Source organism: Bos indicus x Bos taurus, chromosome 5, assembly GCF_003369695.1.
Source record: "Bos indicus x Bos taurus breed Angus x Brahman F1 hybrid chromosome 5, Bos_hybrid_MaternalHap_v2.0, whole genome shotgun sequence".
Taxonomy (NCBI): Eukaryota; Metazoa; Chordata; class Mammalia; order Artiodactyla; family Bovidae; genus Bos; species Bos indicus x Bos taurus.
In genome coordinates this window covers 10,756,725-10,784,526 of record NC_040080.1, presented here as the reverse complement: position 1 = coordinate 10,784,526, position 27,802 = coordinate 10,756,725, and the positions used below count along the sequence as shown (strand labels likewise).

The 27,802-nt window shown below is 48.1% G+C and overlaps 1 protein-coding gene and 1 long non-coding RNA gene across 14 annotated transcripts in view; one reads left to right on the top strand and one right to left on the bottom strand.

Moving 5' to 3' along the window:
- Window positions 1-24,817, bottom strand: part of MICAL3 (microtubule associated monooxygenase, calponin and LIM domain containing 3) — a 143,591-nt gene extending 118,774 nt beyond the window's left edge. For all 13 annotated transcript variants that reach the window (XM_027540865.1, XM_027540863.1, XM_027540867.1 and 10 more), the window contains exon 1: window positions 24,614-24,817. The gene's annotated coding sequence lies outside the window, so the exon portion shown is untranslated. The remainder of the gene's footprint in view (window positions 1-24,613) is intronic.
- On the top strand, window positions 19,556-26,523 carry LOC113892262. The gene is made up of 2 exons (XR_003511003.1): window positions 19,556-24,120; window positions 25,040-26,523. It is a non-coding gene; the product is annotated as an uncharacterized LOC113892262 (long non-coding RNA).
- Window positions 26,524-27,802: the final 1,279 nt, after the last annotated feature.

Here is a 27,802-nt window from a genome sequence, read left to right as displayed (position 1 = left end):
ACACCAGTGCGAAGGTAAGACCGAGCCCAGTGTCCCTCAAGCAGAAATTTACGGAAGGAAGAGTAAAGGAGCTCAAAAGGCACGAGGCATGCAGACTAGCATGGGACGGCAAAGCAGAAAACACCTAAGGATCAAACTATGAATTCAACGTTTTGGGTAAATTCTTAAACTATTTTATCCATTAATTGTGTATTTTATTAATCACAAATCAAAAGGTCTCATGCTGCAAAATTTTTGTGAAAATGACTAGTTTTTAAAAGCTTTATAAATAAAATCTCTCCCTACCAAAAAACTGAGTTAAATTCAATCATCTTAAGAATATGTTTTACTTTCTTCCAGATCATTTCATAACAGTCCGTGTGCTGCTTCAGAGTCGAGTGTGGAGCTGAAATAGAGGACAAGATAAAACAGGAATGATAAGACACACAAGTAGTGTTCTATGTTTGTGTGAACACTGATAAATTACACGGTTTACAGGACAGCACTGGGAGCCTCTTCCCACCACCCCCAGTGTAAGGACTATGAAAACATCTATGGTGCACCAGGAATACGACAGGCATTAGGGGACAGGACATCTCGGGAGAGAGGATGGGACACAGGACAAGGCAGGGACGGGAAAATTACCAAATTCTGTTCTGAATTTGGCCTGTTTTTAAAATTTGGATTTAAAAAAAATGTATACATGATATTACTATAGAAATCAGATGCTTTTTCAGAAGTGAAAACTAAAACTTAAAAACAAGACAACATGCCACTGTAGTGAAGAACACAGTTCTGATTGCAGAAGCTTCTCTATCTGTCCCCCAAAAGGGGGCTCCGACCAGTGTGGCCTGAGGTGGGGGATGGAGACCCCCCCAGGTGGGCTCCACGCCGGTGAACTACCCCTCAAGGACACAGAACTAGGCCCTAGTCCACCAGACAATGAGCAGGAGAGCCGCCCCTCCCCATGAAAAGCAGCTGGAGGTGCCACGGGACCAGCGCCCTGTCACACAGCTGCCCAGCACACCAACGCCAGGCCCTCAGAGCAGCGGTTCTGTGCCACCCAGGCCACTGTGCCAGGGGGGTGGGAGAACCAACCCAGGGACTTTCCGCTGTGGATCCTGGGAGCCTGAGCGCCAACAGAAGGAAACCCAGGGCAGAAAAGAGGACCAAACCAAAGTCCGATTAGCAACTACACTCTGAGTTTACACGGCGCCTCTTTCTTCCATCAAGTACTTTGGAGACACTACTTGACCAGGCTCTTCAGGTTCTTTATTTAAACATTTTCCCAGCAAGTCACAGACATCTCGAGCACCCAAGAAAGCCGTGTCCACTCTAAAAGATTACGAAGGGCCCACACACCCATACCAGTTTGCTGGAGGGGAATCAGCAGAGCACCAAGACTCAAAGCACCCCTGCTCCTTGCTGTCCTGGCCAGGAACACAGGTTGCTTCTCAAAAAGGATTCTGAGATTTTAGGGAAAACTGAGTATCCCACAGGTGCCAAAACAGGCATCTAGAATGACAAAGAACAGAGTCACAGTCCTGCCTCACCCACAGCACAAATCAAGAGCCCAAGGGGCCTTGAATTATCTCTAAAACAAACCAAAGAAGGAATACAGGAGAGGGGGAAACAGAAGGAAAAGGAAAGGAAGAAAAAAGCTCATGCATTGTGCTGAGGTCACAGCAGATATCCTGAGATCCATTTTTATCTCAAGAGAGGGCACCGGGTGCTTCCACAAGCCTGTCTACTGCAAGCCAACCAGAGCAGTAAAAGCTGCGGGATCACCGGCCAGTCACTTCATACTCTTTCTATACGAATACGCAATTGTTCAGCGTTGACTGTGAGTCTACAAACACCAGGCATCGTGCTGGGTCTGAGCACAGAAGTGAACAAAACGTCTCCCACGCCCCAGAGAAGGGAATGCGGTGGTGGACACAACTGTCAGGATAAAATGTCAGCACACGAACGAGTTCGTACTTACACAGTGTAAGGAGGCCTGTGGGGGGAGAGAACAGAGAAGGGAAGAGGAAATACCAGAAGGCCCCCTGGGCTGGGGGTCAGGTGGTGGGGCGCCATGTCGCCTGAGACTAGAGGAGGGAGCTGAGGGAGGGTAGGAGCTCTCTGCAGGGGCCGAGAGGCGCAGGTGCGCGGCCCCCCAGGAACCCCGGGTTTGGAGCTCCCCAGAGAGGACGAGCAGGATGGCAGGACAGGCAAGACCACGTCACGGACAGCCAGGCTTGGCCTCTTGAGGAAAGTGGATTTAAGGACCTTGCTTCTTCCTGTGTCCCTCCGAGTTCTTGGCCCAATGCCTTCCTCATGGCAGACACTAAAAGCGCACACACTTCTTTATAAACCACTGACCGTTTAACAGGCAATGCAATCACTTAAAATCTTGGCCCTCAAGAATCTTCTAGAAAAGAAAAAAAAACCAGACCACAGCATCTGATTAAACGCCCAGTGAAACATTCAGGTCGCATGTCGGTCCCTGGAAGGGAGCAATTTTAGGCCTCAGTAGTAACAACAGGTCTCCCAGAGAAGGCAGGACTCCAAGTGGAAACTGAAGCTTGGGAGAATTCAGCGGCGCCAGCTGGGAGGATGTTCCGGGCACACAGACGGGGTAACCTCCAGGGCACAGCTGGACACCCTGGACACCTGGACAGCAGTCCAGCCAGCCCAGCCAGCCCACCCTCGGGGGCCTTGCAGGGAACAACAGGAAGGTTCCCACAGCCTTGCACCAGCCGGTCTCCTGCCTGGCACACTCCGGGCGAGCTGCAGGGACAGGAATGTGAGTGAGACTGTCTGCCTCAGGAGGAGACAGGAAGGCAGAGAGCGATGGATCTCATTCACTGGGATAAAAAAAAAATCAAATGCCAAGAAGGAGAGTGAGAAGAGGAAAAAATCCAAATTGTTGTAGAATTATGCAACTGAAATTCCATGCATAAGCCAGGAAATTCAAAGGTCACAGTTCCCACAGCAACTGTAACCTGAGCCGCCGGCCGTGGAGTCTTTGGCAAGCCAGGCCAAATGTGAAGCGCCCGCCCGACCGTGTTCAGTGCTCAGCCTGCGGCCACAGGCCACCAGCGGTACCTGCCGCGGTCCTGGGCCGCTGCTCCGAGGTCACCTGCAAGGCCACACCAGGCTGCAGGCCCAGATTCTCCAGATTCTTTGAGGCGGAGCTCCACCGTGACCCTGTGCCCACTCAGCTCTTCTCTGGGTTGGGTGACCTTGAGAGGGACGGGGGAGAGGGTGCTCAGGGGAGGGGTTGCGCCCCTTCCCTCCTAGGCCTGCGCATCCCACACCTGCAAAACCTAACCAACTGGGAGACAGGGTGGGACCAGGGCAGCAAGGTAATGTCAGCTTCAAAGGACACCATCAAAACGGTGCGAAGATAACCCACAGAATGGGAGAAGATTCCTGCATGCTATTCCCCTGACAAGGGCCTCATCTCTAGAGAAAATGTAACTGAGCACATGTTCCTTCCTCAGAGAGGCACGGCCACCAATAGGCCACCCAATGCCCTGCCGGCATTCTGAAGCAGCCTGTATCATGACAGTGGAGGAAGTGCCCCAGTTCCCCTTCTACCCTCACCCCGCAGCCTGGGGTCAGTACAGGCTGCGGGTACCTGCCTGTGGGTGGACAGAAGACCAACAGGCACCTGGTGATCAGGGGCCTTTTCAAAGGACAGGGTTCCCGAGGTTCTTCTCACCATTCAATCATCATGACAGAAAAGACACACCCCTAGAAAGCTGACATCCTGGAAATCGTTCCTCTCTTCAGGTGACGTCATATGTGAGCAGCTGAAACTACAGGCTCCGGGCAAAGGATGACTGGCCTGTTCCTGTGGCTGCCAAGGCGGCCACAGACAAGAAAAGCATTAGGGCTCTGCTCCCAGCGGCTGTCTGACCCGAGCACAGCCCTCCATGATGTCATGAGAGATGACCGGACTAAGGCAGGTAAAAGCCATGCTGAGGCCCTAACACACAGGAGCTCAGCACGTGCGAATCACTGAAGTGTTGCTATTTCTTCTCACACCCAACCTGATGACCCACTTCACTTACAAGAGCTGGGTCTAAACTAATGATGTGGTTGCTTCAGCAACCAGAACAGCAGCAATAACTGTGGCTGACTCTAGCATGTGCTGACTCTGTGAAGAACTCCACACGAGATTTCACTGATCCTTACAATCACCCTATGACACAGATGTTATCATTCAGGCTTTGGGTGAAGAAATAGGACAGTAATGTACTTGAGGTCACACAGTGCTAACTGGTAAAGATGGAAGTAAACCCAAGCCACTTGACTCCGCAGCCCGACATGTGACCACACCACAGCCATCTTCAAGCACCTGCCTCATCAAGAACAAAGCAGGCAAAGACCTTCCAAAAACAACCCAAGGGTGACTTCAGTGAAAGAACTGCCAGTCTCAGGTCGATCCAGTGATCGCAGAACCATGTGGAGGGTTCTCTTCTACAGAAGAGAAAGGCCAGAAACAATCCAAGATACAACCATCACCTACTGATCATAGGTAGCTCTGCTGAAAGTGGGAATGCGGGACTAGGCTTCATTCACAAGTACACTTGCTATTAAGGCATCCAGGCACTAGAATGCCTCACAGGTGACACCAGCAAACGAGCCTGGGAATTTCAAACTGCCTCACACATTACTTGTTACTGCTGTTTTTCAGTCACTAAGTGGCGTCCAACTCTATGCGACTCCATGGCCTGCAGGATGCCAGGCTCCTCTGCCCTCTGCTGTCTTCTGGAGTTTGCTCAAACTCATGTCCATTGAGTTGGTGATGCCATCCAACTATCTCATCCTCTGTCGCCCTCTTCTCCTGCCCTCAATCCTTCCTAGCATCAGGGTCTTTTCCAATGACTCAGCTCTTTGCATCAGGTTGCCAAAGTATTAGAGCTTTAGCATCCATCCTTCCAATGAATATTCAGGGTTGACTTCTTTTAGGATTGACTAGTTTGATCTTGTTGCAGTCCAAGAGACTCTCAAGATATTCTCCAGTACCACAGTACCAAAGCATCAATTCTTCAGTGCTCAGCTTCTTTATGATCCAACTCTCACATTCATATACTACTGGAAAAATCATCACTTTGACTATATAGACCTTTGTCAACAGGTGATGTCTCTGCTTCTTAGTATGCTGCCTAGGTTTGTCATAGCTTTCTTCCAAGAAGCAAGCATCTCTTAATTTCATGGCTGCAATCACTGTCTGCAGTGATTTTGGAGCCCAAGAAAATAAAATCTGTCACAGCTTCCACTTTCCCCCTTCTATTTGCCATGAAGTGATGGGACCAGATGTCATGATCTTAGTTTTTTTAATGTTGAGTTTCCAGCCAGCTTTTTCACTCTCCTCTTTCACCCTCATCAAGACGCTCCTTAGTTCCTCTTCACTTTCTGCCATTAGAGTGGTATCATCTGCATATCAGAGGTTACTGATATTTCTCCCAGCAAAATCGATTCCAGCTTGTGATTCATCACAAGCTACTTGATTCCCACCCTATTTCATAAACCGCACAACTGTCCTGCATTTGGACAGACAGGACTTCTACCTTCTCCACTGTCTTTACCCAGGTCTCCTCCCCATCACAGGCCTGTTCCTATGCTCCATACTCCCTCCAGACCCCAGCTACATGGTTTATACCTACTTGTTCAGATTATATGCAAAGGAAAAAAAAAGCCACATTCATTTAGCCCAACTTAGAAATGGAAATATCCAATTAAGAAAGGGATACAGAACAAATGAGGCACTGGAATACCACATATGCAAGTAATCCCAAGTATATCTCCCCAAAGAGACCCCAGCATTCCCACCGACTGGGAATGTGATCTTGGACGAGGAACAGCCCATCTCCTGAGCTGGCTGGCTCACAGGGGACATACTCCTTACTGCTGCAGGCCGTAGGGGGCACGTGGTTCAGCCAACACAACACTGACACGGAAGTCAGACGCCTACTTCTTTTCGGTCTTGTCTGAGCAACACTGGGAGAAGGACTGCTAAAATATCTTGCAGGATCAGGGTGGGAGACAGTTCACATTTTTCATTACGGTAACTTACCTACATAACCCAGATACACCTCTAGTTATTAAATTCTATGTCTTACACTAGAGTAAATAGAGCTGAAAATCTCATTAGATAGCACAAGAGAGTTAAGGTTACAGTGGGAAGGGACACTGCTCTACTTTCCTGCCTTGTGCTTAAATACAACTTCAGTATACTGTGTTCAACCTTAAGCTACTCCCAGAAGCCTGGTCCCCACTCTGTGTTTAAGAGCCATCAGCTTATGGCTGTTTTTATCAGCAACGTGATTAGTAAAATGCTATGAAGAGCCTGTATGCTTTAGTCTTTGCTTTCATAAGATTTTAAGTTTCTAAAAACTAAAACAAAGTCACCAACATAAGAAGTGCTATGCTTAGCCCCTCAGTCATGTCCAACTCTTTGCGACCCCACGGACTGCAGCACGCCAGGCTCCTCTGTCCATGGGAAGAAAGTCTGATTAGTAACGGCTATGAAACTGGTTATAGACTACTCAGCTGTAGAAACCTGTCAAATAAAACAGGAACACCTAAACGCATAGAAATTTGTCATGTAAATCTGAGTTTACTCAAGACCTGACTGCAAATTTGACTCATCAATTAACAACTTTTATACTTCAAAACTATCAAGAAAGGACAACCCACAGAGTAGGATAAAATGTTTGCAAACCATCTATCTCATTAGAAACTCATATCCAGAATATATAAAGAAGTCTTACAACCTGATAAATAAAAAAGTAACCCAAATTTTCTAATGGGCAAAGGATTTTAAGAGATATTTCTCCAAAGATACACAAATGGTCGATAAGCACACAAAAAGCTGCTCAACGTCATTAACTATTTCAAAAATGCCCATCAAAACCACATTGAGCTACTCCTTCACACCCACTAGGATGGCTGGAACCAAAGGATAACTGCAAGAGGTAGCAAGGATGTGAAGGAGCTTGAATCCTCGGACAATGAGGCTGGGAGTGGAAAACAGTGCAGCCACGCTGGAAAAGTTCTGCAGCTCCTCAAAATGTTAGACACAGTTATCACGTGACCCAGCAATTCCACTCCGAGGTACGTATACATACAAGAGAAGTGAAGACACACACCCGCTCAGAAACTTGTACATGAACGTTCATCATGACATTATTCAAAACAGCCAGAAGCCAAATGTCTATCAACTGTTGAATGGATAAGGAAAATGCTGCTGCGGCTAAGTCACTTTAGTCGTGTCCGACTCTGTGCGACCCCATAGACGGCAGCCCACCAGGCTCCCCCGTCCCTGGGATTCTCCAGGCAAGAACACTGGAGTGGGTTGCCATTTCCTTCTCCAGTGCATGAAAGTGAAAAGTGAAAGTGAAGTCGCTCAGTCGTGTCCGACTCTTCGCAACCTCACGGACTGCAGCCCACCAGGCTCCTCTGTCAATGGGATTTTCCAGGCAAGAGTACTGGAATGGGGTGCCATTGCCTTCTCCAAGGAAAATGCAGTAGATCCATAAAATGGAATATTATTTGGCCATAAGAGGAAATGAAATTCTGATACAGGCTACAACATGGATGAACTCTGAAACATGATGCTGAGTGAAAAAAATCTAGTCACAGAAAACCACATATTGTATGACTTCATTTATATGAAATGTCCACAGTAACAAATCTAGAGAGACAGAAAGTAGCCTAGTGATTGCCTATGGCTCAGAGGAGAGAGACTGGAGAGAAGAGAGTTACTGCCATGGGTACAGAGTTTCTTTACGGGATGATAGACATGTTCCAAAATTAACTGTAGTGATGGTTGTACAACTCTGAGGATATACTTAAAACCAGTGAACTCACACTTTAAATGAATGAACTCTGTGGTGCGTGACTTACATAATAAAACGGCTTGGAGCAGTACCGTGTCTTTTGTGTCCTTGTATTCTCACAAGTAACACAGGCTCTGGCACACAGTAGGTACTAAGCAAATGTTAAAATAAAGAGAACAGGAGCGCTGAGTCTTTTCACCGAAGATTTCATTAGAGGAATTCCGCCACCACACTGAGGGACCTCTGTGAGCCGGCCTCAGCCTAGGGGAGACAGCGAGTCTGCTCCAGCTCCTTCTCCCAGCCCAGCACACCCCTAAACATCAGGCTGATAGTTTCTGTCTAAAGTCTCTTCTAAACCCCTAAATCTAGAATGCCTTACTGGTGAATATAGAATATATATATATATATTTGAAAGCACATGAGCTATTGGTCAGGTACCACGAGGAAGAGCCCCCACCCCCATCCCCACCCCTCCAGCAGTCTGGTTATACAAGCAGAATCAGCATTCATGAAATAATCAAAGACTTCAGGGCATTTATCCCTAGACAATGGGGATAAATCAGGAAATAAAGACAGTAAGGGCTTTTGGTCAAATGCAGGGACACTCTTCCAGGGTTCCCCAGATTACTGAAAACAACTTCCCAGCTTTGTCTATATGACATTCCTGCTCCACAACAAGAATGAACTGCTTTCTGCACAGCACTTGTTCAAAGTCACCTTATGTTACAGTTCACTGTACATATATCTGGCTCTCCTACCATATAACACATTCCCATACAACACATTCCTAATGGACAAGGACAACGTTAACAATTTATGTCTCCTTGAAAACCGTTAGCACAAAGTCTTGCACACAGGAAATAGATAATTTGTACATGTTAAATTTAAGTATCAACTTCACAAAAACATTATTAATACCTATTTTCTAAAGCCAAACAGGGAGTCACGTTTACATGCCTGTAGCAGCTAAGCGGCCAATCGGCCTAAAAGCAGGATCCTTGACTGCTAACACGACCTTCACATGACCTGCAGCAGGCGGCACCTGGTCCACGCCCACCTTTCTTTCCAAAAGCCCCGCCTGCTTCCTTCCCATCATTGAGCACCCTCTAAGCCCTCACAGTCCTCCCTGGCTCCACAGCAGCTGGCCCCTCTGGTCAGGCCCCTCCACTCCCCAGCCTACAGCTCTGGCCAGACTGAGCACCTCGTCACAGTTTCCCAGGCCCTGCCCTGGGCCTTCCTCCAGGCCCTTTGCACATTTAAGCATGTCTGTGATTTATGGCTTGTCTGTACTAAACTGTGAACTCCGTGAAAGCAGTGTTTAACTCACTATGGTGTTGTGCAGGTAAATGCCTAACAACCCATTCTCTAAACCATTTTTGTGTTATTTATATGCACGTACATTTATTCTAAAATTTACTGATATAAAGTTGTATAACGTATAATAGCAATAAAATACATAATATTAATAAATATATGGTAATAAGTAATAAAGTACAAAATATATAATAGTAATATATATATAGTAAGAAGTGGTGGTGGTGGTTTAGTCACTAAGTCGTGTCCCACTCTTGTGACCCCATGGACTGTAGCCTGCCAGACTCCTCTGTCCATGGGATTCTCCAGGCAAGAATACTGGAGTGGGTTGCCATTTCCTTCTCCAGGGGAACTTCCTGACCCAGGGGTTGAACCCGGGTCTCCCACATTGCAGGCAGACTCTTTACTGACGGAGCCACGGGGAAGCCCATAGTAATAAGTAATAAAGTATAAAATACATAATGCTCTTTAGTCCATATAGTCAACTGATTCTCAAAGTTTTTGTTTGTTTGTTTAATTCATATCTATGGCCAATCCACAGAAAGGTCCTTATGGCAGAAAGTGAAAAGGAACTAAACAGCCTCTTGATGAAAGTGAAAGAGGAGAGTGAAAAAGCTGGCTTAAAACGCAACATTCAAAAAACAAAGATCATGGCATCCAGTCCCATCAATTCATGGAAAATAGATGGGGAAACAAGGGAAACAGTGACAGACTTTATTTTATTGGGCTCCAAAATCACTGCATATGGTGATTGCAGCCATGAAATTAAAGGACACTTGCTCCTTGGAAGAAAAGCTATGACCAACCTACACAGCATATTAAAAAGCAGAAACATTACTTTACCAACAAAGGTCCATCTAGTCAAAGCTATGGTTTTTCCAATAATCATGTATGGATGTGAGAGTTGGACCATAAAGAAAGCTGAGCACTGAAGAACTGATGCTTTTGAACTATGGTGATGGAAAAGACTCTTGAGAGTCCCTTGGACTGCAAGGAGATCAAATCAGTCAATCCTAAAGTCAATCCTGAATATTCACTGGAAGAACTGACGCTGAAGCTCCAGTACTTTGGCCACCTGATGCAAAGAACTGACTCATTGGAAAAGACCCTGATGCTGCCAAGATTGAAGGCAGGAGAAGGGGACAATAGAGATAAGATGGTTGGAAGGCATCACCGACTCAAAGGCCAAGAGTTCGAGCAGGCTCCAGGAGTTGGTGATAGACAGGGAAGCCTGGCATGCTGCAGCCCATGGGGTTGCAAAGAGTCGGACGCAACTGAGTGACTGAACTGAACTGAAGTGAACTGACAGCCAATCCATAGATTCAACTGATAGATAAGTCAATGTTGGTTATCATCATTTACCTTAAGGAGTAAAACAAAACGGGACAAGAAAGATATATATCAGGACTCCCCTGGCAGTCCAGTGGTGAAGACTTCATGCTTCCTCTGCAGGGGGGCAATTTCGCCCTGGTTGGGGAACTAGGCTCCTATGTGCTGCACTTAATAGCAAAAAAAAAGCTGTATCAAACATGACATAAGCAACTTCTCTCTGAACTGGACCCTAGCTTTTCAAATACTAAAAGAATTATTTCCTCAATTTTTTTGTGCTATTCACAATATACTGGATATGGACACAAAACAGTTTTAAGTTTAAAAATGCAAAATATTAACATTTTTCCATCACTTTCTTAGACAATGAACAAAACAACAAATCAAGCCCCAATGTGTAGAGTCTGTTGGTTTCTATGGTATAAATACACCCACCATGGCCAAGTTCAAGCTCTGGACTTGACATCTCTGAATACAGAGCTGGGAGGAGATGTACCATAGTTTGTAATTATACAGTATTTCCACCATATGTGGACAAGAGTCCTGAGAGCATAGTTCACGCTAAAATAATGAGGAAGGAATGAACCTTGAGAATATATTACCCTTGTTTCCAATACAATTTATTTAACTTTAAGCTTATAAAATTAATTTTTAACAACAGCTGTATTTAACAACCAACTTGCAAAATTTCTGAAAATTTAACCACAAGGTATGAGCAAGCTCTGGCAGGCCATGGTTCACTCCTACACTCCCGGTGTTTAGTACACAAAAGATGCTCATGCATGTCTGTGGAAACAAAGTATAATCCTGCGGTGACTTCACCCCTAAGACTCCAGAGAGAATCAAGACTTTCCTATGACAAGGTTTTCCCAGAGCTGGGAATTTTGAAAGCCAGAGAGACCAGCACAATCTTCCCTCTAACACACTTTCACAAAGGGCAGGGGGCGGATCTTTTAATCCTTATTATAAGGGTTCGATCCCTGAGTCAGAAAGATCCCCTGGAGAAGGGAATGGCTACCCACTCCAATATTCTTGCTGGAGAACTCCATGGACAGAGGAGACTCGTGGGCTGCAGTCCGTGGAGTCGCAAAAGGTCAGACGTGACTGAATGAGTACACTTTTTCACATAAGCTCAAATCTATGACACCTTTTTCGATACATTTATTCTCCCTGAGGTATTTCTTTCAGAACACACTCAGCAGTGGGAGGCTAATTTTAAACCCCTCAGTCTGACCTGGTTTAGCATCCTGGGTGGCACTGTTCACAGGGCATTCCTTAAAGCTCTCTTAAAGTTCTGGCTCTCACACTGGAAAAAACTGAGCCAAACAAGCACTCACTGATCCAGGTTCCTGGAGCTCAGTTTGGTCCTCTCCCTCCCTCTCAACTGTCTCTGGTCTGCATGTCTCTGCCCGGTTCCCTGTGGGTCCTGCCCAGCTGCCTTCCCAAGAGTGGTTTTGGCCCCCCATCCTCCCCGCTTACCACCATCTTCCTGTCACTAAGGACTCCTTGGTCTCCATCAGACCTCACCCACACCCTAACCTGAACCCTCCTCTCTACCGACCAGCTTCGTGACAAAGCCTGAAGAACCGTTGCTCCAAAGATGCAGCAGACAGACTCCAGCCCCACTGGCCAGCAGCTGGTGGGCCTCTGCCTTCCACAGACTGTACTGTGAACAAAAGGGGAGAGAGCCATTTCATTTTCCCAAGTATAAACTAAAGCTAAATGTACTTTTCCAGCTATGCGTGCTGCTCTCCTCCCCAGAAAGCAGCACGGTTCCCCCCACCCTCTCCCTTGTCCTAAGTCTCCTGGGTCTGCATCCCTCCCATTTCTGGTCAGTTTGCTCTCATCACCCTGCAGCGAAAATTATTCCAAACTGCATACCCACAGGGCCCTGGCCTTCAGCCCATCCTCCCCAAGTATCTTCACACCATGCCACATCCCTATTTCAGAACCTCAGGCTCCCTATCACAATTTGAGAGAGTATCTCTGTTCCTACAAAACAAACACTCAAGTATTTAGGGCTTGATGTCCCTAGTTTATAAAAAGAGAAGGAAAAAATATGAAAAAGCAAATGGGACAAAAGACAATGGGTGCTTCTGGAACAAGAGCTCCTTGTACCATTCTTGCCTTTTCTGAAATTATATCAACATAAGATTACAAAAAAAAAAAAACAAACCCTAAACCCTCATCTTAGTGTCAAAGTTTGATAATAAGAGCTCCTTCTCACGGTCACATCTCTGATGTCTTGTTTTTGTCCCTCTCTACACCTGGACTCAGGATTTCCCCTGCTCCTCCCTGCCGACTGCTTCCTTCACTGACTCACTGCTTCCAGGGGGACTGAGGAAGGAAAGGAACTAACACTCCCGACCATCTGCTGCCAGCCGGGCGACAGCGCGTTTGGCACTCAGTGTGTATTATTCACCCAGTCCTACTGAGGGCTCTGCTAGGGAGGACAGTCTGAGGCCTAGAGGACGAAGACACAGGCCCAGGACGCCACAGCCACTAACGGCAGAGTGGGATGGGAACCTGGGTCAGTAGAGGGAGAATGACACAGCAAACGGGACAAAGGCTAAGTAATAAAATCTCATTAACAAACAGATTAGGGAACAGATACAAAGCAGCTGCCAGTACTGCTCTTACCATTTCTCTGTAAGTCTGAAATTACATCACGTTATCCAAAAGCTAAACTTTTCCTGTGCCCCGACAAACAGGTGGGCACACTGACCCAGTGAGGCCCCTGGAGGCCCAGGCAGCACAGCTGTGCGGCCCAGTGACTTCACGTGGAGGCGTTAGAGCAACTCGGTGCTGACAGCACGAGGGCTCGCTGTCTCTGGGGTTTTTCTCCAGAATCAAGCCGTACTTTTGGCGCATGGAAAAAGTGAAGTCGCTTAGTTGCGTCTGACTCTTTGCGACCCCGTGGATTGTAACCTGTCAGGCTCCTCCGACCATGGGATTCTCCAGGCAAGAATGCTGGAGTGGGTTGCCATTTTCTTCTCCAGGGGATCTTCCCAACCCAGGGATGGAACCTGCATTACAGGCAGATGCTTTACCATCTGAGCCACCAGGGAAGCCACCAGGGTGCGTGGAAAGTAAGACCAGCTTCACCAGAAGAGGGGCTGGGAAGACATGAAACCTGACACTACCGTGCTACCTGGGTGTCTCCCCTCTCCTCATCTCCTCCCTCTAATCAGGGTCTCCTTCCCAAAATGTCTCTGGCATCAAGTCCCTGCCTATCTCCATTGCCAACATCCTGTTCTAGTTGGTCATTCACACCTGAATTATTACCATGACCTGTGGGCCAAATCCAACCTACAAGTGAAGGACTTTTACATTTTTTTAATGGTTGGAGAAAAAAATCGACAGATAACTATTTTGTGACATGTGAACTCAAACTTGGGGGGTGGGGCATAAAAGCTTTACTGGCACACAGCCACACCCATTCATTTACCAATTATCTGCTTTCCTACCTATAACAGCAGCCACATGGTGCATCAGCTATCCTATGGCCCAGTGACACAGAAAATATTTACTTTCTGGCCCTTACAGAGAAAAACCTGCCAACTTCTCCAGTAGCTGGTCTTGGCCAACTTTCACCTTGCCCCACTCCATCAGGTTAATCAACACAAAACACAGCTTCTGTGCTGCTTCCCTGTGTCCACAAGCCTCTGATGAACTAACTGATCATAAACACCAGCGCTTCCTGGCGTTCATCAGACCAGGTGAACAAACCTGCTTTGAATAAGAAGAGCCCACAGTGCCATGCCTTTTTGCTCACACTGTCCTCTGCCTTTCAGAAAACTCCTCTTTGTCATACTGAGTAAAGTCAGACGCAGGAAGACAAATATCATCTGATATTGCTTATACGTGGAATCTAAAAATCCAGGTACAAATGAACTTATTCACAAAAAAGAAACAGAGTTAAAGATGTAGAAAACAATCTTATGGTTACCAGGGGGAAGGTATGGAGGGATAAATGGGAGATCAGGATTGACATACACACGCTAATATATATAAAATAGATAACTAAATAAGGACTTACTATGTATAGCACAGGAAACTCTACTCAGTACTCTGTAATGGCCTAATGGGAAAACAATCTAAAATAAAAAAGTGGATATATATATGTGTGTAACTGACTCACTTTGCTGTACAGCAGAAACTAACACAACATCGTAAGTCAACTATATGCCAACAAAAATTTTTTAAAAAAAGGAACAAACAAAAGAAAATTCTTATTGCCTTCAATGGCACACTCACCGTTAACTTGCCTCTTAAGACCCTGGGAAAGAGCGTCTCCCAGTTTCCTCTCCTCTGCTCCCCAGCACCCTATACTTACCCTCATCACAGTTCCCACCACACTACACTGCAAGCATCTATTTGTGTGTCTGTCTCCACAGCTACAGAAGATTCCAGAGGCCGAGGAACACGTCTCACTCATCTCCCAACACCCAAACCAAACGGGGCCCCAAGGCCCATACACATTGAGCTCAGCTCCGACTCTGCCAGGCGGGCCTCCTCGCTGCCGAGCACCTGGCGCACTGCATTCTCTCTCTCTCCAGGCACCCCTGCACCGCACGGGGCCTGAGACGCAGCCCACACAGGCCCACGCGTCAGCAGACGAGGGTCCAAATGCCAGCCTCCTCTCACTTGTGTGCCCTTGGCCAAGATACCTGGGTGTCTGTTTTCATCTGAGGAGCAGGGGCGAGAGCAGCATCTGGAATGAACGGCTGAGGAGGCATGCGAAGCATCTACACCAGCGCTGCACGCATAAGAGCTCAATGGCAAGTGCCTGCGCTCGTCCTCCCCAAAGGCTGGAGGAATCTGCCCGTGCCGACTGGCACCTCACTGCTGTTCTTCTCCCTTCACCCAGCCGTCTCTTCTGAAGCAGGGACGTCGAATGCCCCTGGAACTTGGGCCTGCCTGGTACCCAGTGCAGGACAACACGCAGAGAAGGGGCCCAGCAGATGACAAAGTCATGAACAAATTACCAGGAAGTCCAAAGAGGTGCTAACAGGAAAAGCAAGGCAGAGCCAAGGATGCAGCAGGGGACACTGAGACTGAGAGTACGGCTGGGCTGCATCGGGCGCTTCACACAGGTAAGCGTGGGGCCAGCCAACTTCACCCGAGACAGCCCCTTCAGTCAGCCGCAGCACCAGCTCCACGCGTGGCATTCACGGCGGCTTACCAAGTGTCGGCAGGATTCTCAGTGCTCACAGCCGCACCAAGCACAGACGACTGTCATGTCATCGCACAGACGGAGACACTGAGGCCCACGGGGGTTAAAATACACATACAAGGTCACATACCCTAGTACATGATGCACAAGGAGTTCCAGAGTTCAAGTTCCTTACTGCTATACATTTTGGGGGGTGTGTGTGTGAGAGACAGAGAGAGAAAGAGGGTGTGTGTGTGATTTGGGGGGTGTGTCTCTGAGAGGGTGTGTGTGAGTGTGAATGAGAGAGATAGTGTGTGGCAGAGAGAGGGGATGTGTGAGAGAGGGTGTATGTGTGTGAGAGAGAGTAGGTATGAGTATGAGAGATTGTGCGTGAGAGACAAGGTGTATATAAGAAAGAAAGAGGTGTGTGTGTGTGTGCGAGAGAGTATGTGTGCGAGTTTGTGTGAGAGATAAGGTATGTGTGTGAGAGATAGTGTGTGAGAGGGTGTAATGAGACAGAAAGGGTGTGTGTGTGTGTGTGAGAGAGAGTATGTAAGAGAAAGGGTTGTGTGTGTGCACGAGAGTTTGTGTGAAAGAGAAGGTATGTGTGTGATAGTATGTGCGTGAAAGGATGTAATGAGACAGAAAGGGAGTGTGTGTGTAAGAGAAAGGTGTGTGTGTGTGAGAGAGAAGATATGTATGTGAGAGAGGGTATGTGTACAAGTGTGTGTGAGAGAGAAGGTATGTGTGTGAGAGTGTGTGTGAGAAAGGGTGTATATGAGAGAAAAAGGGGTGTGTGTATGAGAGTGTATATGTGTGTATGGAAAGAGAAGGTATGTGTGTGAGGTATAGTGTGTGTGAGAGTATGTGAGAGAGAGAGAGGGTGTATATGACAGAAAAAGGGGTGTGTGTGTGTGTGTGTGTGTGTGTGTATGAGAGAGAATGTGTATCTGTGTGTGTGAGAGAGAAGATATGTGTGTGCAAGTATTGTGCAAGAGAGTGTATGTGGAGAGAGAAGGCATGTGTGTGAGAGTGAGTTTGTTTGTGAGAGAGAGGGTGTGTGTCACGGTCACCTGGGAACCTTTCTGAGGACTGTAGCCCGGGGGACAGCCTCTCAGATAGCTCAGAGGGACTGCTCCAAAGGAGAAAGGAAGGAGCCAGGATATGTATGAACGTTTTTGCTGAGAAAAACATGTAGTCAAGCATAAAAAGATTACTACTACTCACAAAGAACAGACATCTCAAGTTAATGATTTTAGTGCTTTTCTACGTACAAGAGGATGCAGGAATCTGGGCTCACTGAAATTCTCCCTCAGTATCCAAGCTATCTTCTCTATCCAGGGCCCAGCATGCCCGAAGCACAGAATGCTGGTTTTTCTCCACTGTGAATTCCTCTCAGGCTGCACTGTCAGGGGGCAACTGCAGTGACTAATGCCTTGATCCTTGTAGAACTGGAATGGTGGCAACATTTTTTCCTTTACAGAGACATGGAATCCAGGAAAATGTCACTCCTTTCTTTTCCTCTTCCTTTGGATTTCTTTCTCAGGTAAGATTATTCAGGCAATCCCTGAAAGCTAGGTGTAATGAAGCGGAGCTAGAAGATCATGAAGCACAGGCACGAACCAAAAAAAGAGAGACTCAATCCCACATTCTGAGTTTTAATCTAATCTGGCACCACCCTTCACCAGCTAAGAGATCTCAGGCAAGCCAACTAACCTCACTGAGCCTCATGGCTCCTAACCAGTTAGTTGGGTGGGCATCATATATGAAAGACTCTTGTAAGGCCTAAAGGACGTCTTATCATACAGTGTACTGATAAAGCACGCTCCTGATAAATTAGTTCCCTTCCCACCTTTTCCATAGCTCAACACAAGCAAGGTTTTAAGCCAAACCCCTTACCCTCCTTTATGTCCTACCAGGGAATAACCTCTACCCTACCCTGGGTTTTCCTGCCTGGCTGGTACCTATGCCCAGGCATCTGGGCTTCATAAAAGCCTGCAGAAGCAGCCTGGAAACAAGCACAGGAGAGCAACTGCATCCAGAGCAAAGGAGGCAGCACAGGGGCAGACGGTCCATGGCCCCGGGGTGCCAATGAATACTGCATGGGGAGAGGCTGGCTGGCCAGGCGCCGCCAGGACACGCCCTGACCACAGCCAGGACAGCGCCTGGAGGCCCGCAGAGGCAGGGCCCAGGACCGAGTACAGCTCTAAGGCTGCACCTATGTGGGGCATGGAGAGGGCAAGGCAGGTAAAGATGACGGGGAGCCACTTCCACCAAGAGTGGAAGAGGAGACTCACAGGAGGAGCTGATACAGAAAAGCAAAGTTCTGAATTCCCCAAGAAGGGATTCGGTTGCAAAACTCCTATCCTATGGAGAATTCAAGAAATACAGACACACACAATTATACTTTGGAGGTCACTCCACATTTTCATACACCAACTTTGCTTGAAGCAAGGATATTTTTAAGCTAATGGACCCTTCTCTGAGGTCACTGGTCCTGGACACAGGGAGTTTCGTTAGCAACATGTGAAAGAGTCCTAAATGTTATTACCAAATGGAGCCAACTCAAGTAACATAGCAGGGAGCAAAGGGGAAGATGCTTAACCATTTCCAGGAGAGGTAGCAATTTCTATCTGATACATTTCTGATACATGATCCAAAGGTCTTATTAAATAAAAGATTAAACATAAGCAAAAACCCTATCTCACTGAGCATATCCAGCAAGAAGTCCTAACAGGCCTTTTCCATGATAGATCAGCTTCCAAATACAGCATATGACAGAGATACTCAAGAAAGGAGTGGGAGAGCTGGCGGGTACCAGCACAAGGTAACCACGGAGTTCCGAGGTTCGATAACGTGGCCTGATCTAATTCCCAAAGCATTGGTTAAGCGCCTCCTGCTCAGGTTTGCTCCCACCCATCAGAGCACCAGGGAAATGGCAGCCTGGAGCCTGGTACCTCCAAGGCAAGCAGCACAGGCCACAAATGGCAGTGGCATTGAGCTGAAGGGCAGCTGGCAGGAAGAGGAGGTGGGCCCGGCCTTTCCTGCAACCAAGCTGCCTAGTTGGACCTCAGAGAGCAGCAGCAAAGAGATCCTCTGTTTGCAAATATACAAACATTACTGAAACAATAGCCATGGGGGTAAATTCTAGAAATTCTCAATCTGACCTGCACAAAATTAACAAAACCAAATGGAGAAAAAAATACTTTGCCTGATAATATAAATTTTCTTACCACTCCATGTTCAGGGCTCTCTGGCCAGTGCAGTTGCCAATCACAACACGTTATAGTTTTCTGCATCTGTGCCTACTCTCCCCACCCCCACCTCCACCCTTACCCCCACCCCCGCCCCAGGCTGCTTGCAGGCAAACAGCATCTTATTGTCCAGCACTCACCTTACATATAGTAGTTGCTCCATAATCACATGCTAAGAAGAAGCCCCAGCATGAATTCAAAGCTCTCAGATTCTGGGTCCTCTGTCCCCAGGCTCCCTGAGGGTGGTCCAGGCAGCAGCATCTCTGGGTATGCTCAGCCCACTGAGGCACACAGAGTCCAGTGAGCCCTGGAGGCCCAGACATGCTGCCATCTCACCAATTTCTCTCCCCTGCCCTTTACTGTCCTTTTCTTCCTTGCTTCCTCTTCTTTTTGCTCCCTCCACACATCACCTCACAGCAAGGTGATTAAATGCACAGGATCTGCAGTCATCCAGCCTCCGCAGAGTATCTATGGTTCTGGACCTCAGCCTCTCTGGAAGTTTCCTGAATGGGAAGCAGGAGACTAGAAGTGGTGTGTGCTCACAGGTACTCGGCAGTGTCTGGCCCACAGTAAGACTCACTGAGTGATAGCTGATCCTATATAATTGCCTATGGTATGGATGGCATCACTGACTCGATGGACATGAGTCTGAGTGAACTCTGGGAGTTGGTAATGGACAGGGAAGCCTGGCGTGCTGCGATTCGTGGGGTCGCAAAGAGTCGGACACGACTGAGCGACTGAACTGAACTGAACTGAAAGGTGCTTAAAATGCCAAAGGCAGAAGGTTGTTTTTTCCCCTACCTATGCAAGTCTGGTTTTGAGACGAGCCTCTCTGCTTTGGAAACAAACTGAAACAGGTCCATGTCACGAGTTCAAATACTTCCTATTCGTTTTTCATAGGGAAACAAATGACTCTGACCAGGCATGACCAAACTGGGTAAAAGGTTCTGTTCCAAACAGTGGTTAGGATCCCACACTAGTTCATTTAAAAACAGAATAAAATAAAAATCATCCATAAAGTAGTTGAGCTAGGACAATGATAGGGTTTGCGTGAGTTCTTGGTTTTAGGAATCAGAAACCCACGCTAGGCAAAAAAGTACAGGAGGGAAGGGGACAGGTTTCCTGAGCTTTTCAGGGAGCAGACTTGTAATCAACACTCTTTCCAGATCCCATGGCCCAGCCCGAGGTGCCTGAAGACCCTACACTGTGCTAAGTGCACCTTCTGGGGCACCCACAGGTGTTCCCCTCTGGATGCTTCAAAGTTATCTCCTCCAACTCTGCCCGTTTTGATGGAATACGTCAGTTTAATCTAAATGCACCTCTCATAGACCACTTCAAGCAGATAATGCAAAAGTGAAGAGAAGGACAATGTGAAACAGTGCAGGGATGGTTGGAAGAGAGAAAGGGTGGCCACCAGAACGGAGGTGAGTCCACCCCAGTCAGTCGTCTTTGACTGGTCAGTGACAGCACAGCTCTGGACCTGAACGCCTGAGTTTGAAGCTGAGCCCACTGTTCCCAACGGGGCCATCACTGAGCTGTCCGCCTCAGGGCCCTCGTGCAGGAGACAGGGGTGCCATGAGGACTGAGTGTGCCGCCCCCACCGAGCAGCCGCTCAGAACAGGCCCAGCAGACAGCCCACCCTCCTCCATGCGCTCCTGCAGAGACCACCATCGAGACACTGCTTACCCACTTCTCCTCCTCTCCCACTCACAAACCCCAACGACTCAATCACAAGGCAGCTGGAGGGGGTAAAGTGAGGGAAGGCAGGGAGGGGTGTCGCTGGGGCCTTCATAAGTGGGCATTTTGTAGGCCAGGACAGCCTGCGGCGGTGCGTTGTCATAACCCAGGGGGTGACAGGTTAGAGAAGTATCGTCCACCCCTGGTCCTACCTCTGGGCTGCTCTGCCCGTCTTCAAGCTCCAATGCTGACGTGTAGCAACAGAAAAGAGGCAGGGGAAGAGACAGGACGAAGCCAGACCAACCAAAGTTCCACGCTGCCTTTTGTGTAGTTAGCTGTTTCAAGATAGTAAGGAAAAATCAATAAAAGCTACTAGTCAACCGCCTGATGGAATGCTGCTCCCCTCCTTCCAGAGTCCACCAGACCAGATCCATCCCTAGATATACGGTTAAACAGACCTCTGTAGACCGGCCTAACACAAGAAGACCCCCTCCTGGCCTTCAGCCAAACACACACACACACACACACACGCCTGCTCTTTCCTCCTCTCCACAGTGAGGAGGCACCTCTGAGGACTGACCACTTAGCAGACACGCCTGCCTTTCCTCTTCCACCTTCCTCCAGTGTTCAAACCAACAATCCTACTTCTCCCTTCTTTAATCTGATTATTACCACTTTATTCCTTTTTTTTTTAATTGTGGTGATTTTTTTCTTCTCTGTGAAGACTGACGTTGACAAAAAGTGAATGAACTGCAGAGTTTTTAGGGCAACAGTTTCCCTGTCCTCCCTCCCCAGTTTCTTGATTATCATAATAAGCCTTAACACCAGAAGACAGTTAAAGCCCACACCAAGAAAACAGCAAGTCATGTGCAGCTGAGCCCCAGAGGGAAGAGATGTTGTTCTGTCCCCTCCACCAGCCACTCCACAGAATCAGAGCTGAATTCTGAAGAGTGGAACCAAAGGTGACAGAAGAGTGCGTGGAGGCAAGGGAAAGCCCAGAGAGAGTTTAGGTAAATTTCTGAACAATATCCCCACACTCCCAGTGTACCACATTATTTGTAGAAGTTAGAAACCAAAAAGGAGTCAGATTTTCAACTCTGCCACCTAAAGTAGAAACTGAGAGTCTATTTACTGCACAGATTTTAGCCCAAATGCCAGGCCTCCAGGTTTACAATTTCAACCTGCAGCTTAAGTTTAAAAGCCTGGGTACTAAAGGAGTTACCTGGGTTAGAATATCACACATTTCTTTCGTCCACAAACCATTTCAATTGTCTCCCTTTCTATGTTCCCCATCTGGCCTCATAAAACATTTCACACTCTCCAAATACAGATATTTTTTCAACTCTTATTTTTTTCTTAAGTAATGACCTGGCTAAAGAATGCTTCTGGCCCAGGAATAGTCCAGAATCTTTTCCACTATTCTACTTCAATGAAAAATGAAACCCCTGTACAAGCACAGCCCATCAGAGCCAGGCAAGCAGCGACAACAGGTGTCAGGGGCTCTGCTGTCTGCTCCCTGTCTCCACTAACACCCAGGGAGGTTAGAAGCACACACTTCAGAATCAGCCCAGCTTTGAGGCCTGACCTGCCTTGTCACTGCCTTGACCTCCATCTCACCAAACCCTAGTTCATCAACTGTAAAACCAGGGAAAATAACATGTCCTACCTTATAGACTGTCATGGGGAACAAATGAGGTGATGTACGTGAAGCGCCTGGCACACATAAGCACCCAACAAATGTCAACTATTCTCAGCTGTCTAGTAATCTGAAAAGCATAATGGTTTGGTATCTTTAAGTCTTCCATGTTTCAAAAAAAGAGGGTTTTTTCCCTTATGAAAGTATTAGTGAAATTCTATAGGAAGGAAAAATCGAAGTCCAACTTAGCCATCAACTCACAACTTAGAGCAAATAATGTCCCCCCCATTTCTTTATCCATAAAGTGGGAAATAATATACTGCACTAAACCTGATGACCTCAGACAAAAAAGAATCAGTGAGATAACAGGCGATAAAAAAGCTTTCACTTTCTCAAAGAAAAGCAGTAAGGAAATCCAGAGTATGATTATTACTGAAACGTCACATCCAGTATAACAGGACATACATAAACCACTGATGTTACTCAGGCTTTCAAGAACATTAGTTCTGATAGCCTTTTAATCTGGTCATAATGAGCCTGGTACAGTAGGAGGGGGGTACATGGCTGCTCCCTGCAAAGCCCAGTTCAGAGGTACAGCCCATCAAATCTAGGAGTGTGCCCTGTTTGCTGGTCAGGTGTCATCCACCCAGGCCATTTCTTAGATGCCAGTGCCAACAGAAATTAGGAAAGGCTTATGGTTCCACCTGGACAGGTTAAACCAACAGCAACCAAAATCCTTACCCACAGGAATTTTCAACAGACCCAAGAAAGGGTCCACTCTGACCCTTTATTCTCCTGTGCTGAGTGAGTAAGATCTCATCTATGGTATGTACCATCCTTTCTGAAAAAAAAAAAAGCACATGTGAGCTGGAAGGAAGAGCTCAATTGTTTCTTGTTTGATATTTACTTCAAGGTTCAGAGGTCTGAGTTTCATTTTTAACGGACCATAAAAATTTTGGTGTGAGAGCTAGAGGTTGGGATGGGAAGAAGAATCGGGGGATTGGAGGGTTAGTCTTAACTTAAAAAGGGAGCATGCAAACAAAGCTGTATCCAATTTCATCATCCACAGGTCTCCCAAACTCAAACAGGAAAGAAAAAAAAATTACTTATGGTTATTAAACACTTACTATGTGCTAGGTATACTTGCACAGAATATTTGGTACACATTACTCTAGAGCCCATTTTCTGCCCCACACCTAGAAACACCATGATCACCTGAACCATAAGGTATGGGGTGGGGGGACCTCGAAATCTAGCAGTCAAGTTCTAGACATTTCAAAGGCTAGCATCATGAACACAAAAAGGCAGCTTAGCTAGGAACCAGGTCTAAGTTCCTGAAGATTCTTTGCAAGAGGACCATCTAAACCCTGTTTTCCCTATAATTCTGGAATTAAGCCATGGTGTTTAGTATCCTATCCAAAAAATAAAAACAATTTAAAATCCTAGAACACAAGGAGAATTCACTCTAGAGCCACAACAACCTGAGCCAAGTTTCTGACCAAGTCCACTTGACAATGAAGTAAGACATGTATACAAGCCTCTGGAGGGCCCTTTACAGAGGTGCTCGGAGGAGAGCCAGCACCAGGAGCTGCCATCTGCGTGGCCAGGTAAGGAGGGCAGGGCCTCCCCGCCAGCCCAGCGCAGACGCGGAAGGTTGTGCTCACTGCAAAACCCATCGCACCTCACCCGCACCCCCGGGGTACGATCCAAACGGCTGTCTCCCAGGCAGACTGTCAGATGGGACTCGCCAAGTTTAAACGCCATCTCCCCATCCACGTCCCAGAAAATGAGAAGGTGTAAGCCTCGAGGAAAACACTGCTCACAACTGGCTTGCATTTCTCAGCACTAAGCACTGATGTCACCGTAACCGATGCCTGCGGTAAACAGCCGCCACCTTAGAGCTCACAGGCTGTGTGCGGGGCTGCAGACGCCTTCCTTCAAGTGAGTCTGCGGGGAGTCGGAAGACTAGGGCGGTCCGTGAGCCTCAGGGGACGGGGGACACGGGGACAGGGGGCACATGGGGGATGGGGGCACCCGGGGGTTGGGGGACACGGGGGAGTTGGGGGGGGGGGACACGGGGGAATGGGAGCACAAGGAGACAAGGGGACAAAGAACATGGGGGGAGAGGGGAGATGCGGGACACGGGGGAAGGGGAGACACATGGGGACCTGAGGGGACGGAGGGCCACCGCAGGAATGAGGGAGTCGAGGTCCCGCCGCGCCCTCCTTCTCCGGCGCGGCTCCTCAGCTGCGCGTCCGCTCGCGGGTCCCCTCGTGCCCGGCCTCGGCGGCGCTCCTGGCAAGCACGTCCAGCCTCCCGCCCGCCGCCCGCGGCCCCAGACCCGGGCCTGCCGTCCGCTCCGGGGCTGCAGCGGCGGCCAGAGGGAGGCGCCCGGCCCGCGCGGGTCCCGGGCCAGGTCCGGAGCCCGTCTCACCTCCGCCTCATGCCGCGCTGCGCCAGCGTCCCGGCCGCAGCCCACAGTCCAGACCCTCGGCCGTGGCGTCCGGCGGCCTAGCCCCGTGGCGACTCCCACTCGGGCCGGCGCCTCAGCCCCGCAGCCGCCCCCTCAGCAGTCGGCGTCCCGCGCGAGCAGCACCGCGGCTGCTGCTGTGGTAGCGGCGCTGCCGCCGGGTGGGGCGGGCACATGGGAGGGCGGGGCTGTGGCCCCTGGGGCGCGACCACCGGACCCCGGCCTCGGGGCGCTGACCTCAGCGCGCCTCCGGAACCCGCTCTGCCGCCCGTCCCCAGGGCCGCCGGCGCGACCCGCTGGCTCAGACTTTGCCAGAAGCTCATGGTTCTATGCAGAAGGTAAAAGAGAGGGCCGCCTCCACACCCTTCCTTCTCTCCACTCCCCCCGCAGGTTCAGTGGTATATTCCTCAAAGCCCGCCCCGAGGGACCAGGGAGAAGCTGATTGGTTGAGAACCTTGGACGGGGGCGAGGAACCGCACGAAATGACCAATGGAAAAGCATGGTGGGCACATCAAAGCCGGCCAGAAAGGGAGGAGAGAGGATGCGATTAAAGGGCACGTTATTTGTTGCGCTCTGTAGCCGCCGCACAACACAACTGGAATTTTCTATCTGATCCAATCCAGACAGGAAACAAAGAGATTGGGGATTCTCAAATTTTGGAGTTAAGAGAACGAAAAGAAAATATGGAGAGAACTGAAGAAGATATCTGCGTGTGCCTTTCCGCCGTCCGGTTGTCAGTTGTCTCATCTAATCCAATAAGGATATTGGAGTAGAATTGATCTCTCGTAGTCCTTCTCATACTTTGCAAGTCTATAATCCTTGGCTTGTGATTAGCAATATTTACATATGTTCTTCAATTTGGGACATCAGCTAAAGAACTTTGATTGAAAGTTGACACCAGTTCCTTTGTTCAGACAGTATTAACCCCAGCTTTTGTGAAGACAAAGTCAATATCCTTTCTGACTCCCTCTCTGAAAGCAGAGCGTTCTTTTCATATGTGGAGGGCCACACTTTGCCCAATAATTTCTACTCTAATTTGACTCTACTGAGAGTCACCTCCTCATCTTCTCTCTTCCTCCACATAATCAGACAACACCTCAGTTAATAATTCGTTTGCGTGTTGAACTGTCCAGAGCCCCTGGCTTCAGCAACAGGTCTTGCTGGTCAGGCCTCATCAGAATTGCCAAAATGCTGGTCACTACCTCAAGTCTGTGGCAGCCATTTAACTCTACAAGGACAGTGAGCTCTCAGTCTCCCTGCCTGTCAAATTCAAGACTTGAAAGCATCCTGAAAGGGTCCCACCTACTCTGTTTTAGAGGTTTACACGGGCAGCAGGCCTGCACTTTGGTAACAACCCTCCTGACAAGTCCACTTTCTTTTTTCAGAACTCTTTAATTTGACTGTGCCAGGTCTTAGCTGCAGCACCAGGGATCTTTCTTAAGTTGCTGCACATGGAGTCTAGCTCCCTGGCTAGGATAGAACCCAGGCCCCTTGCATTGGGAGCCTGAAGCCTTAACCACTGGACCACCAGGGAAGTCCCAAAACTTTTCAACCTCCCTACACCCCTCAACCCTCTTCCAAGTTGTATCAGGTGTCTGGGGTACCCTTAGTAGCTCCACTCCCCACCCAGACAACTCATCTTCCAACTATTAGGCAGAGTTCGAGAAAGTCCAGTTCCTCCATGAAGCCTTCCCAGTCTGATGAACAGAAGATTCTGGCTTATAGAGTTCCTACTTCTACTCTGTGTTCCGCAAACCCTGATTTTCTGCCCTATACTATGCAATTTTTATTGACACATTTACCTCTCTCCTTCATTTACAGCAGCAGCTCCTTCTGCTTACATTTAGCATTAATAAATGCTTCCAATACGCTGGGTACTGTTTGGAAGTGCTTTGCATGTATCACCTCATTTCAGCCTCAGACAGGCTTAGAGAAGTTGACTTGCGCAAGGCACACACAGTGGAGGTCTAACTACGGTGCCTACCTTCGCATCCCCCACAACGCAAGGCTATCTCCTGTTTCTTCAGAACCAACTGCATTCCATACAAAAGAGAATGTGATGCACCTGTATCGTGTTTTACATTGATCCCTGGACCTGTAATATTTCAGCCTCAGTCACGTCAGGAAGGTTAGGAGCAGTCTGTTACAGGCAAAGCTGCAAGCGAACTGATGCACTTGCCTCCTGTAACAACGCTGTTGAATAAGGCATTTAGTTTTCCAAGTTGTGGACTGGCCCCTGCAACCCCTGCTCCCTAAGTGAACACAGACTTTTCATATGTAGCAAGTAGAGAACCTTATAAGCAATAGGGGAAGAAATACAAAATAGCAACATCAACAACAACAAAAAACCCACACCATGCAACAGAGAAGCCTGGTACAGCAAGTGCTCTCAGTGGACTTAAGTAAACTGGGAGAAACACCTTCTACTTCACTTTACTGGCTTATTGTTCATATGTTGTCAATGAGATTATGTCTTTGACACATCTGGCAAATTCCACAGAAAAGGGCAACAAAAACTGCGCCCCACTCCCTATGGTGCCTGGAGACAGAATCAACCCATGCCCGTGACAAAGGGGCTTCCCTGTGTGGGGTTGCTGACTCTAATTCGGGGAACTTCCTGATTTGCCATTGAGTGAACTATCCTGCTCCACTGACAGTGGTGCCACAGCTTGAAAAAATAAGCTGGGCTAATGATTTCATTCTTTTTAAACTGCTGAAACCGTCACAGGGATGGGCAGGCCAGCAAAATGGCGTGGAAACCAGTAAACTTTAGATATCAATTGAGAAGGCTGAGCATGGCCACCCTGGAGTCAGTATTTCCAAGTTGCTGTCTGCCTGATCCAGCCCTTACCCATCCAGTTAATTTTCACTCCCATAGTGCCTCTGTCTTGTCCCATCCCCAGAGAGCTCTAAAACGTCTCTGCTTATCTGGGTGTTTTATTTATGCATCCAGGTATTTCTTGGGCACCTGTTTGAGGTAATCCTGATGGATCGTCCAGGAAGCCTGCACCTACTGATTAGATGAGTGTGGAAAACATCAGACCCCCTTGGTGAGGAATGATCAGATCAGCAGGTGCCAGGACTCTATCCCCAGCTAAACATACAAGCTGGCATTAGACGGCTCCTGCCCCAGGGCAGGAGGAGCATGGGGTG